This window comes from Anomaloglossus baeobatrachus, chromosome 1 (genome assembly GCF_048569485.1).
Source record: "Anomaloglossus baeobatrachus isolate aAnoBae1 chromosome 1, aAnoBae1.hap1, whole genome shotgun sequence".
Lineage (NCBI taxonomy): Eukaryota > Metazoa > Chordata > Amphibia > Anura > Aromobatidae > Anomaloglossus > Anomaloglossus baeobatrachus.
Window position 1 is genome coordinate 184,387,832 of NC_134353.1, and position 20,279 is coordinate 184,408,110.

The window sequence follows — 20,279 nt, forward strand, 5'->3', positions numbered from 1 at the left end:
AAAACACAGACCACACTTACTACTAATAAAGGCATCATTAAAAACATTGAGTCTCATAAAGTGCTCTTGATATATTATAGGGATAACTGCCCATCCAGGTTCCTTTTAACTTTTTATACTTTGTTGCAAATCTTTGCTATTTTCAAGATCTCAAAGTGGCTAAGAACATTGTCTGAACTTTAGTCTGAAAACTCTGAGGAGCTGAGTGTTTGTGCCCAGTTTTAGATTCCTTTTTCTAGAATGTATCAATATTGGTTTAAGGCTGAAATCCTGGCTATTACCTCGCGGATGATTACTTGGACGGAGTACATTTATAGGAAGCTCTCACATGTGGAAAATCATGGTCCTTTTTGAGTTTTTAGCCTGTGGATATCAATAAGGATGTTTCTAGTCACTGATATTTTCTCTGCGGCAGGGCCTGAGGAGCGGTACTTGACACCGGGCTTAGATTCTCTCGCTTTTTTTTTTTCTGCATTAGGCATAATACAGATTCTCACTTTTGCGAAGTGTATTCCTTCAAAGATGTTATCTGGGATTTTTAAAGAGGTCTCCAAAAGTAGGAACAGTTTCAAATAATAAAAGAACCATTACCGTACCTATCCTTTCAATTCACCTCTGGTGAAGAAGCTCTGCTGATCCTGCAAAAATAACGTTACCTCCACCAGTCACGTGACAGTTGCAACCAATCCCTGACCTCAGCTGTCATGCTTGCATTATTTCACCTCTGACACCAGTGATTGGCTGCAGCAATGTCTCTGTTGTCATCACAGCAGGCCTTGTGGTGGTAACCAGAGCAGTGGGGATTGACCAGTATTACATTTTGAATAAATTATACCAATTCCTGCTGTTGAGAAATATCTGGGGGAAATCCGAAAGTGACAACTTATTTATCTCTCTAAATGGATAAACATGTTTCTCTTTCTCCTGACATCTGATGTCACAGAAATGTTGGGATAGTTTGTTGGACAGTCCCAAAAAATTGTTGGGTTTGGACGACTTTTACCCACTTATAGCAAATATACAGAACAAACACACTCTTCCAGCAGAACCATCTAGAACAGGGGTCACCAACTCAGCTGGGTGTATGAGCTGCACATAGAGAAAAAAGAAGGGTCGCATTCCTTGCAGGACAAAGTGACCTTTTTAATTATTCCATAGTCTTTTCTATACACCTTTTGGACCACTTTTTTTGAACATTTTTTGCTTGTTTATTATGAAAAACCTGCACTTTTTTTGTTTAGTTAGATAGATATATACACACACAGTACAGACCAAAAGTGTGGACACACCTTCTCATCTCTAGAACAACTATTAAGAGGAGACTTTGTGCAGCAGGCCCTCATGGTAAAATAGCTGCTAGGAAACCACTGCTAAGGACAGGCAACAAGCAGAAGAGGCTTGTTTGGGCTAAAGAACACAAGGAATGGACATTAGACCAGTGGAAATCTGTGCTTTAGTCTGATGAGTCCAAATTTGAGATCTTTGGATCCAACCACCGTGTCTTTGTAGAAAATGGTGAACGGATGAACTCTACATGCCTGGTTCCCACCGTGAAGCATGGAGGAGGAGGTGTGATGGTGTGGGGGTGCTTTGCTGGTGACACTGTTGGGGATTTATTCAAAATTGAAGGCATACTAAACCAGCATGGCTACCACAGCATCTTGCAGCGGCATGCTATTCCATCTGGTTTGCGTTTAGTTGGACCATCATTTATTTTTCAACAGGACAATGACCCCAAACACACCTCCAGGCTGTGTAAGGGCTATTTGACTAAGAAGGAGAGGGATGAGGTGCTACGCCAGATGACCTGGCCTCCACAGTCACCAGACCTGAACCCAATCGAGATGGTTTGTAGTGAGCTGGACCGGAGAGTGAAGGCAAAAGGGCCAACAAGTGCTAAGCATCTCTGGGAACTCCTTCAAGACTGTAGGAAGACCATTTCCGGTGACTACCTCTTGAAGCTCATCAAGAGAATGCCAAGAGTGTGCAAAGCAGTAATCAAAGCAAAAGGTGGCTACTTTGAAGAACCTAGAATATAAGACATATTTTCAGTTGTTTCACACTTTTTAAGTATTTCATTCCACATGTTTTCATTCACAGTGTTGATGATGTTTTCAATGTGAAGCTACAATTTTTAGAGCCATGAAAATAAAGAAAAATCTTTGAATGAGGTGTGTCCAAACTTTTGGTCTGTACTGTGTGTGTGTGTGTGTGTGTGTGTATATATATATATACATATATAATATATTTAAGCATTTTTAATGACAAAGTCATGCTTTATTTTGATTTTTTTTTATCACCTTCTTGTAATATTGTTTTACAATTAGCAGCATCATATAGTAATATTAGCCAACATCCTTGTAGTATTGTGCCCATCCTTGTGCCCTGTAGTATTTTGCTCATCCTTGTGCCCAGTAGTATTGTGCTCATCCTGGCGCCCTGTAGTATTGTGCTCATCCATGTGCCCTGTAGCATTGTGCTCATCCTGGCGCCCTGTAGTATTGTGCTCATCCATATGCCCTGTAGCATTGTTCTCATCCTTGTGCCCTGTAGTATTGTGCTCATCCTTGTGCCCTGTAGCATTGTGCTCATCCTTCTGCCCTGTAGTATTGTGCTCATCCTTGTGCCCTGTAGTATTGTGCTCATCCTTGTGCCCTGTAGCATTGTGCTCATCCTTCTGCCCTGTAGTATTGTGCTCATCCTTGTGCCCTGTAGCATTGTGCTCATCCTTGTGCCCTGTAGCATTGTGCTCATCCTTCTGCCTTGTAGTATTGTGCTCATCCTTGTGCCCTGTAGTATAGTGCTCATCCTTGTTCCCAGTAGTATTGTGCTCATCCATGTGCCCTGTAGCTTTGTGCTCATCCATGTGCCCTGTAGTATTGTGCTCATCCATGTGCCCTGTAGTATTGTGCTCATCCATGTGCCCTGTAGTATTGTGCTCATCCATGTGCCCTGTAGCAATGTGCTCATCCATGTGCCCTGTAGCTTTGTGCTCATCCATGTGCCCTGTAGTATTGTGCTCATCCATGTGCCCTGTAGCATTGTGCCCATCCATGTGCTCTGTAGTATTGTGCTCATCCTTTTGCCCAGTAGTATTGTGTTCATCCTGGTGCCCTGTACTTTTGTGCTCATCCTTGTAGTATTGTGCCCATCCTTGTGCCCTGTAGTATTATGCTTATCCTTGTAGTATTGTGCCCATCCTTGTGCCCTGTAGCATTGTGCTCATCCTTCTGCCCTGTAGTATTGTGCTTATCCTTCTGCCCTGTAGTATAGTGCTCATCCTTGTGCCCTGTAGTATAGTGCTCATCCTTGTTCCCTGTAGTATTGTGCTCATCCATGTGCCCTGTAGCCTTTTGCTCATCCATGTGCCCTGTAGCTTTGTGCTCATCCATGTGCCCTGTAGTATTGTGCTCATCCATGTGCCCTGTAGCAATGTGCTCATCCATGTGCCCTGTAGCTTTGTGCTCATCCATGTGCCCTGTAGTATTGTGCTCATCCATGTACCCTGTAGCATTGTGCTCATCCTTGTGCCCTGCAGCATTGTGCCCATCCATGTGCTCTGTAGTATTGTGCTCATCCTTGTTCCCAGTAGTATTGTGCTCATCCATGTGCCCTGTAGCTTTGTGCTCATCCATGTGCCCTGTAGTATTGTGCTCATCCATGTGCCCTGTAGCAATGTGCTCATCCATGTGCCCTGTAGCTTTGTGCTCATCCATGTACCCTGTAGCATTGTGCTCATCCTTGTGCCCTGTAGCATTGTGCCCATCCATGTGCTCTGTAGTATTGTGCTCATCCTTTTGCCCAGTAGTATTGTGTTCATCCTGGTGCCCTGTACTTTTGTGCTCATCCTTGTAGTATTGTGTCCATCCTTGTGCGCTGTAGTATTGTGCCCATCCTTGTAGTATTGTGCCCATCCTTGTGCCCTGTAGTATTATGCTTATCCTTGTAGTATTGTACCCATCCTTGTGCCCTGTAGTATTGTGCTCATCCTTGTAGTGTTTTGCCCATCCTTGTGCCCTGTAGTATTGTGTCCATCCTTTATTAATACGCAAAAAAAAATCTCACCTTTCCTCCGTTCCCTGTGTACTCATGATCAGTGTTTGCAGAGTTTTGGAGGCAGCATGTTTCAGCTGTGTCCAAAACACTGCGATGTGCAGTACAAATAAGCAGAGTGAATGGGATTTCTAGAAATCCCATGCCACTGTGCGTGTACGGCCTGCAGCAAACACTGACTTGCGGTGCGGCTTGCAGCATGTGAGTTGTTTTCTGTGGAGTCGCATGCGTCCTTTGCAGGGAGAACACAGCGATGAGACCGCAGCGCACTGAACCCTGACTGTGGGCAAGGGCCTCTGCGGTCTCCTGTGATCTCCTGCGGAGGAGACTTGCGTCCCCGCAGGTCAGGACCCACTGCGTCCAGGCATGTATCTTACCTGCATGTTGCGGCCTACAGACCCCATGAAGATCGCGGCCCTATGCTGGGGATTGACGCCGGCAAGGCTTTATTACGGTTGAATCATTTGCAGTGCTGCGCAGTGGAGCTTTATGCACTATACCAATGGCTGCTCTCCGCCAATAAGATGCAAGGAGGTGACGTCATACAGCGACGTCCCCTCCTTGCATCTGATTGGCGGGCGGCAGCCATTGGTATAGTGCAGAAAGCTCCTCTGTGCGGCACCACAAATAATTCAACTGTGCTCTGCTGGTGCCAACCCCCAGCATAGGGCCGCGATCGTTAGGGGGTCTGTGGGCCGCAACAAGCAGCCTCAGGGGCTGCATGCAGCCCGCGGCCTACGTGTTTGAGACCTCTGATCTAGAAATACAACCTTATTTTATTTTCTGTATTTACTATTGGTATACCAAATATCATATATCAACTTTTCCAAAGAGTAAAGGGGGCTTTACACGCTACGATATCGTTAATGTTTTATCGTCGGGGTCACTTCGTTAGTGACGCACATCCGGCGCCATTAACGATATCTTAGCGTGTAACAGTTTTGTGCTATCTAAAACGATCGCAAAAGTGGCACAAATTGTTTGCCGTGGAGAGCTCGTCCTAAAACCAAAAATCATTTATTTCTAATTAGCGATGTTGCTCCTCGTTCCTGCGGCAGCACACATTGCTGTGTGTGACACCGCAGGAGCGAGGAACATCTCATTACCTGCGTCCACCACCAATGCGGAAGGAAGGAGGTGGGCGGGATGTTTATGTCCCGCTCATCTCCACCCCCCGCTTTTATTGGACGGCTGCATGTGACGTCGCTGTGAAGCCTTAGAAAGGAGGCGGAACGCCGGCCAGAGCGACATCGCAGGGCAGGTAAGCCGTGTGACGTGGGAGCACTATTTTATGCACGACGGGCAGCGATATGCCCGTGGTGCACAACTGAGGGGGCGGGTGCGCATGATAGCGATATCGTCACAGATGTAAAGCCCCCTTAAGAGTTTGGCTGCCGACAAATTGTTGTTTTGTCACAATACAAAATAGTAGAACAATACAGTACATGGCTTATTTTATGAAAATATATTTGTATAGTGAGGCAATGTTTCTCAATTTAGATTTTTACACTTTGGCTACATTCACCTCTCATTTAGACACTGTTTGTCTATTCCATTTTTAACAATAGAAATATGGATCTGTTACATAACTGGTGTGAAAAGAAAGAGGGGGGACCTATTGATTAAAGGAAACCTGTTACGAGTAAAAAAGCTGTTATCCTGCAGATATGGGGTTAATTTGCAGCCCACTGCTGGGAGGAAATTAACTTTATTCCTCCTGGCAGTGTTCGGATTTCCGTCACAAGGGCGGCACTGACAGTGGTTGAGTCACCGCTCTGGGTCTAGAGAACGGCAGCTGTAACCTCCACCTGCACTGACTGACAGATTCCTCTAATGCTTAGCAGCTGCCACTCAGTCCCAGGACATGGTCACAACTGCTGATCTCTATACATAGAGTGGTGACTGAACTCATACTGGCTCCACCCTTGTGGCAGAAACCTGAATGCTGCCAGGAGGAATAAAGTTAATTTCCACCTGGCAGCAGGATGCAATGTGCATGCGCCAGGCAGGGTCCAAATGCTATTAACTTGCAGATTAACCCTAGATCTGCAGGTTAATAGCGTTTTTGAACGTGACTGGTTTCCTTTATTATTGAGTTTGACTGGGTTTAATTATACATCCACTTTAAGAACAGAAGAAAAGGCAGAGCATGCATACATTTTTCTTCTGCTAGAAATACAGATACAAAAGGAACCTAGATTGACCTTAAAATAATAAACAGAGCCCCTAGGCCCCCTTTTGCATCAGATATATGGCATTCCATTTTTTTTTTCAAAAACTAACTAAACAATTGGAATGTCAGAAGTGTGAACGCAGCCTAAAATTAGAAACTTAAAACAAGCAATATTCTGTTTCCTGCATTAGTTCACCAACTTATTTTACCAAATGAATAGAAATGTGTATTAGAACCTCCCTTGGATCCTCTGTGTACAAAGGTGCAATAGAACGTTTATTGACCAGGTGGATTGCAGACTTCTTTGAGCAGCTGATTTAAATCTCTGTTGATCTCCTGCTATTGTGCATGCCACCCATCACCATTTGATATGCATTTGTATTCTACTGAACCTTTGTTAGGCAAAGGGCTATATTCCACCCATCCTAGGGAACATTGTTGTAATCTTCTATAAACTCCTTCCTCCATGCTCTCCATTTTGTTATGCAGAGTGCGGTCCTTGTACTAAGACATTGCTTCTAGGCATTCGCCCCAACAATATAGTGAAGTGTAAATTTGAAGCTTGTCCTAATTGTTTTATAGATTTGTGCTATAATTACACTTCGTGTGCTGTTTCTACGTGGGGAGCAATACTGAATTTGGCATTTAACTTATAAATGTATCCCCCAATTCTATAAATGACCACAAATTCTTTATATCACCATGGTCTACTGCATATGTGCCATACATTCCTCCTTAGATGAATACTAATTATATACTATACAGTACTGTTGAGTGGATCTAGGATTTATAATATTTTTCATTATATTAGTAGATTTGTAGCAGATCATTGCAGTAATGGTTTTTGTACACCTTTGCTCACAATATGTGTGTTTGATGTAGTCCAGTAGCGTGAGGATATACAAGAAAGCTAAAGATGGCAGATACGGACTTAAGGAGCATTATTTTGACTATGTTCATTTGCTAATTGCGAAGAAGTGGTTCCTATGTAGTCTAGCCACCTTAACTACCCATTCATAAAACCAGCAGTCTTGTCTCCTATACCTACATCTTAGATGAATGTAAAAGGGATTTTTCGAAGGAAGTGGAAAAAAAAATATTTGGGAGGAGAAAGAGATGAGTATAGGGGTATTTTCACAGAACGCTACCAGCATCATGTAAGACTGTCACATAAGGGGGTCTGTCTACAATAATGAATATTCTATCCCTTGGTATGTAGAACAGATATTTAATTGACTCACTTATACAGCAGTACTAATTCCACAGTGCTTTACAGACGTGATCATCACTGTCCCAATCGGACATTGCTTTTTACCTTTGTAACTACTAATGTCTATCATAAATGTCACACTATGGCTTTGTATGAATGCTTTTCTTTTGAATTTTAGGCTTTCCTTTGACATATTTCATTACAGTCTAAGGCCGCCTTCACACGTGTGTGAAAATCATGCACATTTTTCACGGATGTCTCAAAGGTGCGTTTTCCCCTCCGTGTGCCGTGTTTATGGCACACGTGTGTTCTCCGTGTGTTATCCATGATAACACACGGAGAACGCGAACTTTCTGCTCACCTCTCCCTGGCGTCGCTGTCCGTGATGCAGAACTATGGCCTCCAGCCCTGCCAACTTCCAGCTGCTGCAGCTTCCAGCCCGCAGTGGAGTGAATATGCAATGAGCGGGGGTCGGAAGCAAGTGCCAGCAGCGGCAGAAACAGCAGCGCTGGAGCAGGTAAGTACAGAAATTTTTTTTATTTCACAGACATGTGTGTTTTCTCCGGTGCATGTCACACGGATCACATTCATGCGGTCCGTGTGACACCCGTGATGCCAGTGAAAAGCGGACATGTCTACGTGTCGAGCACACATATGCTCCACACGGATACACAGTCCATGGCGAAACATGCATTTTAATGGGTCTACGTGTGCCCGTGTCTCAGGGTCGTGAGGAAACGGACCAAACATGTACCGGAGACAAGAACGTGTGAAGGAGGCCTAAGGCCGGAGTCACACTTGCAAGTGCCTCGCGTGTAACTCACGCGAGTCTCTCATTGCATCACTCGGCACGGCCGCACTCTCTCCGGACAGGAGCGTCTCAGCTGCATAGAGATCCATACAACTGACCAGCTCCTGTCAGCAGAGTGTACGGCTGTGCCGGGTGATTCAATGAGGGACTCGTGCGAGATACACGCGAGGCACTCACAAGTGTGACACCGGCCTATGGCTGAATGCACATGTTCTGTAATCACCCATTAGAGCGGATCCTGCAGAGATCCATTGGCCAAATGATGTCAGCTGGATCCAATTTTTTTTTTAAGATGGGATTCTATGGCGAACGGATCAGTTAACGGATTGCTATATATCTTCCATTTGAAACAGATGCTTTAAAATGCAATAAAAATGGATGACTAAATAGCAATCCGTTAACGGATTCGTCCTCCAATGTTTAAAAAAAAAAAAACGGATTCTGCAGACATCAGTAATTTAACAACTGACAAAAAACATTGTTTGCAGAACTTTTTTCTGAATGGATCTCTGCAGGATCAGATGATTACAAGACGTGAACTCAGCCTAAAAACATCACAAAAAACATGCAAATCATAATAAAGGTGTAAAGCTCATAAAAACCTAGTAAAAAGTAGTAAGCATACGATGGATCGGAACATTATAGTATACACCTTAAGCTAGGATCTTACAAATGTATTTTTGGTCAGCTCGCACTAGGTCCAATGTTATTTTATGAGGCCGTGCACCTGTCTGATTTCTTCCTCAGGCGCGTCTGTCCGAAGAAAAAAATCGAAACATGCATGATTTGCACCCGTAAAGCATTTCACACTGCGCCATGCAAGTCAAAGGCGCAATTAAAAAGATTGGACTGTACTTGGATTTTCACAAACAGAATGGAGACAATGGAGAATTTTTTATTTCCATCTTCTCCACATCTGAGAAAATCAGATCACACTGTGATCAAACTCCGCATGTGATTAGCCTAATCGGAACGATTTTTCGGATAAGAGCACATACGGTCATGTGACCCCCGACTTTACTATTGCGCTAGGTTTCTGTTCTATATATAATTCAAATCAAAGTTGATAAAATAATGAAAAAACTTTACAGCTCTTAAAATTAAAGTTCAGGAATAGGAGCAGACGCAAAATATATAGGACAGTAACATTAAATGCAAAATATTTGTTTTCTTTTGGTTAAACAATGTTTGTACAAGTTAATGATGTATATGTGCTGGGAGAAATGAAGTGCTGGGAGTGTGAAAAAAGCATGTCAGTATTAGGCTTTGTGCACACATTACTTATTTGGTGCAGAAATTTCTGCACCATTTCTGCATCTCTTGGCAGGAAAAACGCAGAGCCAAAATACAAGTTTGTGGCATTTTGAGCTTGTTTTTGATGAGTTTTTGGTGCAGATTTTTCCCATTTATTAGCATGAGAAAAATCTGCAGCCAAAATGCTGAAGAATTGACATGAAATCTGCACAGGAAAAAAAAAAAAACGTGTGCATGAGACTTCGGGACCCTCATACACTTTGCTGGCATCAGGAAGTTGAGACAAATCTGCGCAGAAAAAATGTGACAAATCTGCAGCATATGCACAGGTCCTTATCATTAAAAACTGTCAAACTAAAAAAAAAAAAAAGTTTTCTTACCTGGTCTGTGTCCATGAATAAGAAGTAGGCTCATCAGGATGATAAATAAAATGTAAAATAAGTTCTGAAATTTCATTTTTCCTTTTGGGAAGGGAAATCCCTGCGAGATGTTGAGTTGATATATACCGGTATCAATTCCTGGAAGCTGCTTTCAACTAACTCAGCTCGGAGTGAGGTGACTGCTGCATTTCCCAGCAAGGTTAATGATCACAGAAGACAAGGTTAAAGTGCCTCCCACTTTGCCTTTCCCTCTCTTCAGCTCTGAAAGCGTCTCTCCCCTGGATTCTCCAGATAAATGCTGGTTCCAGAATACAAGAGAACAGTAGTCTCTGCCAATGTATATGGTTTAGGAAACAAAGAGAGGTCTTCCCTTTAAATACCACCCATCCAGGGAGACCTATGAGAAGTAAATCATGATGCAACTGTTTAAACTTTGCATCGCCTACATTGGTCCCATACGCAGCAAAGTAATGGAAATGACAGGAAGTCCCTTCTATTGTCCTTTGACAGAATCCTGAAGAACACACTTAAAACCCCAAAAATGCTTTGTGAGAAAACTTACTGCTCCAGTGATTTATCTTTTTCTGAACTATCTGCAAAGTGGCATCCATTGAAAACCTATGACTGCTAAACCTAATCCCACAGCAATTGTATGCTTGAATGGGATTTGGGTCCAGCCTATCCGGAGCTGAATGGTGGATTCATTGACCCAATGATGGTGTCTTCCTTCTAGATTGACATTTTACAACCAAGCTATTTTTTCTACAGCTCAGAAATTAACTCGCCAACATAGGAGAAATGAGAGATGTTTTTGAGGTATTCCGCTTGACTTTGCCATATATCATCACCGGTGCATGTCTACGCTGTTTAGATGGCTTAAATGCAGGTGCTCTGTGTCTGTCACTGTTTTGTCCCCCACAGGACGTTTAAGTGGGCAGTAATTTAAAGGCAAATGGCCTTTTGGGCATTCACATTAAAATTTAGGAGGCTTCCGATGCTTTCAGTAAAGAGCACAAAGGCTTTAAGGCTTCCAACAATTTCATTATGATAGCAACATTGAACTGTTTGCGCTGCCCTTGACACTTATAGTACACGGTCTTGGTTCTCTGTTCAAAAACCTAAGAACCTAATTTAGCTTACAGGTCAGCAGATACCACACACAGATATTTACAAGAAATAAAGCCAATCCGCATGTCCCTGCAGTCAAGCTTTGCATTAAACCATTGCGCCCCGAGGCTATGTTAAATAAAGATGACCTGGAGGTGCAGGTTTTGTTGCTTGTCTATTCTGATCTTGATTTATACACTACTTTCAAAGTCTCTGATTTTAGTGTGCCTTAGGCAGTATGAGACAATCTATTTTAAATGGTGACTCTACAAAATTTACTCTTTTGACTTTTAGTATTATTTCCATTTCATAATGTATTGGACTTATCATTGGTGATATGTGTGACACATGGGCCCAAAAGGTAAGGGGCCCCATTTACACCCCCATAACAACACATAAAACACACACTGGACGGTGAAGAGCCCACATACTGTTCTTGCACAGGGGCCCACTTCTATTTCTGTCTGCACCTAGCATATTGCTAGGCTATGCTATCAATTTATGATCAGTGGAAAGCTATTTTCTGGGATTTTACATCATTATGGAGAATGCTTTGTTCTCCTTAACTTTTTGCAACATTTATGTTACGGAGAAAACGTCTGTAAAGATGAAGCAAAAATTCTAAATAAGATGAAAGAAATGAAAATATTTTTTTTTATACATCTTATTGCAGTAATCGTTTAGTCTTAAAGGGAATCTGTCATTAGGATCAACACTCCTAAGCTGCCTATATGGGCATGTAGGTCATAGGAAGCTGATTAAAAGGATACCTTGATATCTGCAATCCGATGTCCTATTCCCGAGAAAGCCATGCTTTTTATTAATATATAAATGAGCTGTTAAGATCTATGGGCCAGACACAAAGACTCTGCCACTTGAGGTTATTTTAAATGTAAGGGGGCATTACCAGTACAAGCCATGTAATAACTGACAGTCTACTCTCCTGGTCTATATGTCTCGTACTGGTAACTCCCCCATATACTGTACATGTCAACTGAGCATGACATTATTGGCTGCTTCAGCTGATGTTCGTTTTATGTATAAGGGGACTTTAAAACTGGCATCCATCCCTACTTAAACTAGCAATGTATTTTAAAAAAACAAGGATTCAATAGCTAGATGGTGTGTATCACAGGACTGGTGTATACCAAATATGGTGCAAATGTTCATAATGGGGTAAAACCTTGCCTGGAAATATAGGCCTGAAAGTTTAGGCTTTAAAGGGAACCAATCACCAGGATTTTTGTATATAAGGTAAAGCCAGTGCTGTACTGGCACTATCAGGCAGAGTCTCTACATACCTAGAGTGTTCAGCTTGGATGCTTAGGTTTTGAAATCCAAAAAAGTAAACTTTCTAAAATGAGCAGGTAGTTGAGTGACATGAGCAAAGGAGCAGATCATATATTCATAATTATCTCTTCCCCTGTTAGAATTAGCATAATCATTATACAAACAAATCACTTTGTCTGTGGAAGGACCTGTGTGAGGTCATACCCATGTGACCTGGTATCCAGCTTTGTTGGCTGAGGCCCTGCCCCTTCTGGTCAGAGAATCAGCCTGATAGTGCCAGTATAGCACTGGCTTTAGGTTATATACGAAAATACTGATGATTGGTTCCCTTTAAGCTGGAGTCACACTTTCGAGTGTCTCTCATCTCACTTGGCACGGCGCACACTCTCCTGACAGGAGTGGGTCAGCTGCATGTATTTTTATGCAGCTGAGACGCTTGTGTCCGGAGAGTGTGCGGGTGTGTCGGTGATGCAATGCGAGACACTCGCAAGTGTTACTCCGGTCTTACTGTGAACAAAATCTTTTAGGGTTTTCAAAGAGATGTTACCCAGGGGTCTCTTAATAAGAATAACCTCATACATTATGTCAACATGGGTTTATGAGAGATTAGTCCTGTTAGACTAATCTGATTAGCTTTGATAAAGAGGTAAGTTCCTAGATTTACCAAGGTAATGCTGTGGATGCTTTCTATCTTGATATTTGCAAAACATTTTATACAATGCCACATAAATTAGTACATAAAATTAGAACATAGGGACTAGTGGAAGGTATGTGTATTTGTGTTAACAATTGACTCAGAAATAGAAAACAAAAATTGATAATTAATAGAGCACACTCTGATTGGGTCAAAGTTAACATTGCGGTAGCTAAGAGGTCAGTATTGGGCCCTTTCTTTTTTAATGTAGTCATTTATAGCCTTGTACATAAAAACAGATTCTGCAGTTAATCAACACAGGGGAGGATAACTAAATATTAGAGAGAAATTTATACATGCTGGAGGCTTGAGTGAAGGAAATGTCAATTAAAGTTTAATGTAGAAAAGCTGTCACTGAAAAAAACTTAGGTGTATAGGTGAACAGCAAACTCAACATTGTGACCAGTGCCTCACAGCTGCTGCCAATGAAAATAAAAACATGGGATGCAGTTAATGAGGCATCGATGCTCATGATGAGAACATAGTTTTGCCTCTATACAAGTCACTAGTTACACTCAGAATATTGTGTATGATTTTGGCTTAAGTGTTTAATAATTGTATAACACAAACATAGCTGAACTAAAGTGGGTGCAGAGAAGAGCACTCAACACTATTAAGGGAATGGGTAAACTGCAAACCAAGATAGGTTATCAAATTTGGGGTTATTCACTCTCGGGTGGACACTACAGAGATTTTTCTATTTTTTTTTCATAGAGCCAGCAGTGATGACAATGGGGCATCCTCTATGTTTAGAGGAAAGAAGGCATCGATTCATTATTGTTCGAGTGGTGAAATCTATGCCACACAATGTTCTAATACTTGATTCACTTAAAAAGTTAATGAATGGCCTAGAGGTCTGTCTTGAAAAATACATTATAGATTATGGGTACTAGATTCTGTGATGGGGACTTTTAAAAAATTTGATTCATCAATTGCCCAATAAATTTTAGGGTTAATTTAGAATTCGTATTTAATCAGACCTCCTCATCATGGAGTACACATTTTGATACCATGAGACCAAGATGACACCTAACAATTCATCAACAGGACCTCCCCATTGTGGGGCTTCAAGCAGGATCTTCTCAGATGGAAGTGGCCACTGAGCTTAGAGTGTCAACAGCAGGTTGCAACAGAGATACAGAGAGACTGGAAAAGGCACAGAGAGACTGGAAAAGGCACAGAAAGGCATAGAAGTGAACATCCATTGGCCACATCCCACACTGATGTCACTTCATTGCAAACATTGCCCTTCAGAACCGGATAATGAATGTTATACAACTCCAGGCACACTTAAGAGCGGTGAGAGGCACCCAAGTGTCATGTCAGACCATTCTTGAAACCATTTACATCATCATCTGCGCGCTAGGTGACCTGCAAGGGTACCTGACCACACCACAAGGCACAGACGTCATTGTCTTGCTGGACAAGGGACCAGTGGGCCTCAGTGTTGTACACTGATGAAAGTCTATTCCCACTGAGCAGAAATGATGGCCACCAAAGATGTTGGAGACGTCATGGAGAGCGCTATACATCAGCCACTGCTATCACCAGATGAGTCTTTGGTGGCGTTACAGTATGAGAAATTCTGTCCAGTCAATACAGAGCTGTCCTATATTTTGTAAATATTTAATGACTGTAGTGTAATTCTGTGTATTAAACCTGGGGTAGTGTTGTTTGCTTGCTGTAAATAATTTTGAAAAAATTAAATGCACTTACTCCGGAAAAATATTTTTATAAAATTTAACTTTTAATAAATCCACTAAAAAGTGATATGTAATTACAAAGGACAAACACTAAACACAGAAAAAAAAGGTGTGCATGGCCCTCCTGTCTGGTTCTCTCTTTTTTCATTCTGGCTCTTTACCAGGGGGTGTTGTTTAACCCATTGGTGTAGATGGAGGGTTCGAGTATGGTCAATGCCCTTTCTTGAATAAAATTTTCTTGAATATAAAATTTTGAGAATTGTGGAATTCTTGAAGTTTTTGAAACTTGTGGCACAAACTTATACAACTGTTGATAACATCTTCTTTTGAATTGTTTTTTTGTTTTTTTCGTTTGTTTCGTTTTTCTGATTTCGTTTTTTCTGCTGAAATTGATTTTCCTGCTGTATTTGGTTGGTTTTGAGTTTCATGATAAGCATAGCACTATGAGTGAAACCACCATGTATCTGAGTGATACACCGCATATGTATGGAGCTATTGTTCTCCAGGAGTGTATCAAAGTAAGTTTGGTGATTTAGCTAGGATCTGTGCAAACACAGCAGGCAATCACCTTTACCGTTTGTGATATCTATGGGTTAAACCTACTCTAATGAGCGGGAGTAATTTCCCCATCACAAGTGGCTCTTTTTATAAAGTATCAAATTATCCTCCTGTATATGGCTTTATAATCATTTGGTTGCTTGGAAGATGAACTTGATATAATGTTGCTGTTCTTTTGTTATATACACCGATATAGTGCTTTAGTGATGTACATGATAATAAAGCGGCTAACGGTCGGGTGACGCTGTGTTAAATGTCTAAGATAAGATGGCGTGTGCTGTTATAATAAGCGTTAATACCATAACGTGGCTTACCCAGTCACTGACATGTGATCTAGGGGGCGGTGATAGTGCATTGCAGCGTCTGGCGCCATGGCAATCGCACAAACTCTCATGACGTTGTCTGGCTCAATTGTGATCATGTGATCTGTGAGGCGGTATGCGTGCCGGGCGGCGCGACCCGGCGCCATAGTAACCAGCACAAACTCTCATGACGTGTTTGTGGCTAAATTGCGGTCATGTGATCTGGGAGGCGGTATTAATGCCGGGCGGCGCTATAGTAACCAGCGTAAATAATATGACGTGGTATCATCTGATTGCGATTATGTGACCGGATGGGCGGCGATTTAATCACACGCTGAGACAGAATGGGATATTTAAACTTGGGCGGTGTGCAGTGGCTCGGTTGATAGTGACGAGCACGGCTGCTACATCCACGTGGTGAGTTTCCTATCTGTTTGTTTGTACAGCAGCATTTTGATGTGCGGACATTTATGGTTGGTTTGCACATTCTCTTCCAGCATGTTCTTTTAGGCTATGGGTCCAATTGCTTGGTGGGACCTGAATTGGATATGTCATACATTGACTATATGATGGGTTCATACTAATTGGTAAGTTTGCTTACATTGGTAGTCATGATTGAACGGCTGACATGCTGATGTTTACCTTGTATATTTGTTACAGCATGCCATGCAAAAGGCAGGTTCATACCTAATGGGACCTTATAGGATTTGAATTACCTGAGACTCCACTGATGAGTTCTTTTTCCTGAACGAAACGCGTTGGGAGGTACATCCGATCTTATATAGGGGTACTCAATTGACCCCAGTGATTTAAAGAATGGCACCCATATGAATTGGTGAGACAAATCCGTTTTACTAGTATAAAACGAGGTAAGACTAATTTGTTGCTTTACTGATTAGTGGACTTTAATCTAAGTGGCACTTATGACTATGGTCACAAAAGTTCTTTTACAGTGGCGGTATTAGTCGATTTGCTTTTGGCCTATACATATCCTATGATGTGACAGGAGGGCCATGCACACCTTTTTTTCTGTGTTTAGTGTTTGTCCTTTGTGATTACATATCACTTTTTAGTGGATTTATTAAAAGTTAAATTTTATAAAAATATTTTTCCGGAGTAAGTGAAAGATTGCTACCCATTATTAAAATTTTTTTTTGCTCAGTGGCTAATTATAAAAATTAAATGCAGCCAAAATAGCCTTTCACCGCCAAAGTATGTACCGTATGTAATATGTCATGATTTATGGAAAATGAGATCAATATTTTAGATATTAATGCCATCTTCGCCTTCAATTTAGATCATGGTAAATTTTGCAGAGTGGGGCTCTTGTTTGAGGTTCTACATTAGTAAGAAAAGTTCTACTTTCTGGTTTTGTGTCTCCTGAGGCAGTGGTGGGAGGGGAGATAGCTGCAAGTGACATCAAGAAGAAAGATAAGGACAGGTTACTGCCATATACAGTCTCCTGTGATCTGGGAGTAGTGGGAATGAAGAAGCTTTTCACTCTCTTACCAGTGAGAAGAAATGTACTCTTTGATTTAGAGGGTCTTTTCTTTCTATAGTAAAAGTAAGATGATGAGCAATTGCATAGGTAATCGCCACTGCACTAATCATACCAGAAAAGATTGGTCTTCAGCATATAATGCTGAACAAAATGTTATAACATGGCGAGTGTATAGTATGATATTTTCTTATAATTAAAGATTTTTTTCTAATTAGTTTGTCTAGTGCCATAAAAATTGTCTTGTAATTCAAGGTGATAAACAGTTAAGGGTATTTAGATATTGCTTGACTCACTCATAAATCTAATCATAAATGTGAGAAAAGATAAGCAAAGCCATGGAGACATTTTAACCTGTGTATGTATCAGGTTCTGTATATAATTGTATAGCACAGCAAGAAGTGTACTTGACTTCTGTGCTATCATCAATTTTTGGCTTAACACAAACGTGCAACCTAAAAAGCGAGAAAACAAGAATTAAATTACAAGTAGAGATGAGAGGACCCATTGAAGTTCGGTGGGTTCAACCAGACTTTAGATGAAGTTTGGTTCTGGACCCGGACTTGACCTGAACCTCAATGGAAGTCATTGATTGGGGAGTTTGGGTCTCTGCCCACATACAGCAAGCCATAAACCGAGCACGTCCAGGGGAGGGTGAGTGGGCTTTTTTTTTTTTTTCATTTACACACTACATCCAATAACGCCGATTTTACCCCCAGTGCAAACTATTCAAACACTACAAGCGGCCTGCACTGGGCCGAGCACCGAGCGTACCTGAGCACAACGATGCTCAAGCGAGTGGTTAGCATACGTAGAGCAGCCAAAATCTGAACTCAAACATTTTTTTTGTAAAGTCCATGTTCGGTATAAACACCAAACTTTTTAATTTTCAGGTTTTCTCATTCTTAATTATAAGTATTTTCTTGCACATGGTCCAAAGCAAAGGAAGTTCCCATAGTTCTTTTGTTGTATTCTTAAAAAGAACCAACTTATTTACTATTCTTAAAATTCTTCAAGAATAATATTAAATGTTGCAACATTTCTATTTTCATAAAAATTCGATATTATTAAATTTATATTTACTGGCTTTGCTTAATTTTCCCCCCAAATTTTGATTCACAGCAAATTGGCTACAAAATTGAATGTTCCTTATTATGCTCGCGGGTATACCCCAGAGCATAAAAAAATTTAAGGCTTAAAAAAACAAAAAACAATACTCATTTCACTGCTCACTTCTCCAGCTGACATTCATAGGGTATTATCCTTTCTGGCGTTGCACACCCATTTCTGTCCTGTTCTCCATAGGCTAGGACTTCCGGGCCGGTCACTACACATTGCAAGGTCACGGTGCATGCTCTGACGTCACAATCTTATGACATGCATTGACCCCCATGGCCTGATAACGGATGGAAGTCCTGACCTATAGGGAAGAGGACAGAGGAAGGAATCTGCAGGCAGTGAATCAGTCAGAGAGGTGAGCTGGGAGGTGAGTATTTTGTTTTTCTTTGTATGTTTTTTTATCATTTAGCTGCCCAAATGGTTCACCAAAATGACAAAAGAACAGAAGAGTGTTTTTTTGTTTTGCATAGCTAATCTCAAAATGTTCGAATTCTCATGAAATTGCGGATTTCAGGAAATTTGAATCAAACTCGATCCTCTGCGGATCGATCTGCTTGTCTCTTTTAACAATATAAATCTGCAAATAAATGAAAAACTATTACAAAAAAACCCAAACTATTTTCTGCCAACAATCTAATCTATATTCATGAAGTCATCCTGAATGGTGCTCCCATGCCTCCAGATCAAAAATATTATTATTTCCCTTGCTGAATATTTTTGTGGTAAGCTGAGAATATAAAGACAAAAATCAATACACAACATGTAAACCTCTATTTCTTCTACTATTTGATAGTGTATATGGTGATAGTTATAGCTTCTTGTACTGTTTTAATATCCTAGGTACCAAATTATCAAGATTGCTGGTTAGCAGTATATGCAGGAGTTATTACACCCTTAGTAAACCTGTTAACCAGTTGCTAACAATCTATGTGCATAGTGCACTACCAGATTACTTCTATGGAAAAAAGAGATTGGTGATGCTGAATTATTCCATCCAACCTCAATTGTTGTCTGCAGAGGTAAGCGGCACCAAAGGTGTCGGCGAGCCACCTTACATTAATAGGACTGTCCTGCATAATAATGAGAGGATCAGTGGGAAGGGAGTTTAATTTCCAAATGGAAGATGCTTTGACCAGCTTGACTCTTTATAGATGTTGATTAGCCACTAGCAATCTAAAGAATAGGAATGTCAATAGGCTGAAATATGAAATCCAGTATGCGGTCAAACTACACTAAAAGTGTGCTGCACAAGAACAGACTAAAAATAAACAGTGAAATAACTACTCTTTGTGCTAAATAATACTTCTACTTCCAAAAAGCCAAGCAAAAGTACACTAGCATGCAAAAAGTACAATAAAACAAAAGCCATATGACAAAAATAACTCATCTCAACTGATTACATATATAAAAATGTGAACTTCAGTCATTAATTTTTATGAAATAAATCAATGCAATTTTTTTATCATTTTGGACATTTCTTAAATTACTATTTCAAAGTAAATATATGGTAAAGAATACAATTGTCAAATGAAGTCTTTAAAGGAATGCTATATTGTCTACCAAAATGACAGTTCTCAATCACAAAAAGTGACCATTAACAAACCCTATTTATGATTTTGTCTGGATTGGTAACACTAATATCTGTGCTTATAAACCCACCATATTGTCTCATCTGCAGGAGACTGGAATACGGAGACCAAGGAATGAACCTTCTGCGGCACTTCTGTATGACTCTAGTATATAAAGGAGGCAAACTAAAGTTTGTCTGGTGGATTTTGTATAAATGTTCTATTGGACCTGGTATGACGCTGGTGCCTCAGAATATCAACATACACATTGAGTCCAATTAAGTCAGTACAGTAGTGCAAATAAGGCCAGAAGGCCTCAAACTAGGGTTCGGGCAAGCTACGTTATGACCTTAAAGTGGTATCATCCTGATTAATAAATGAAATTGCAAAGTACTTGTAAAAATAAGGATCTTTGTATTTCTTATTAAAAATGATCTCTATTCGCTAGAACAGAGGTATGTTTAGTTCTCTTTTGTACAGCTTATGGCTTAGATTACCAGCCACCCTGCAGCCTTAGGGTACGTGCCCACGATCTAGAGACACTAGGTTCCAGATGCAG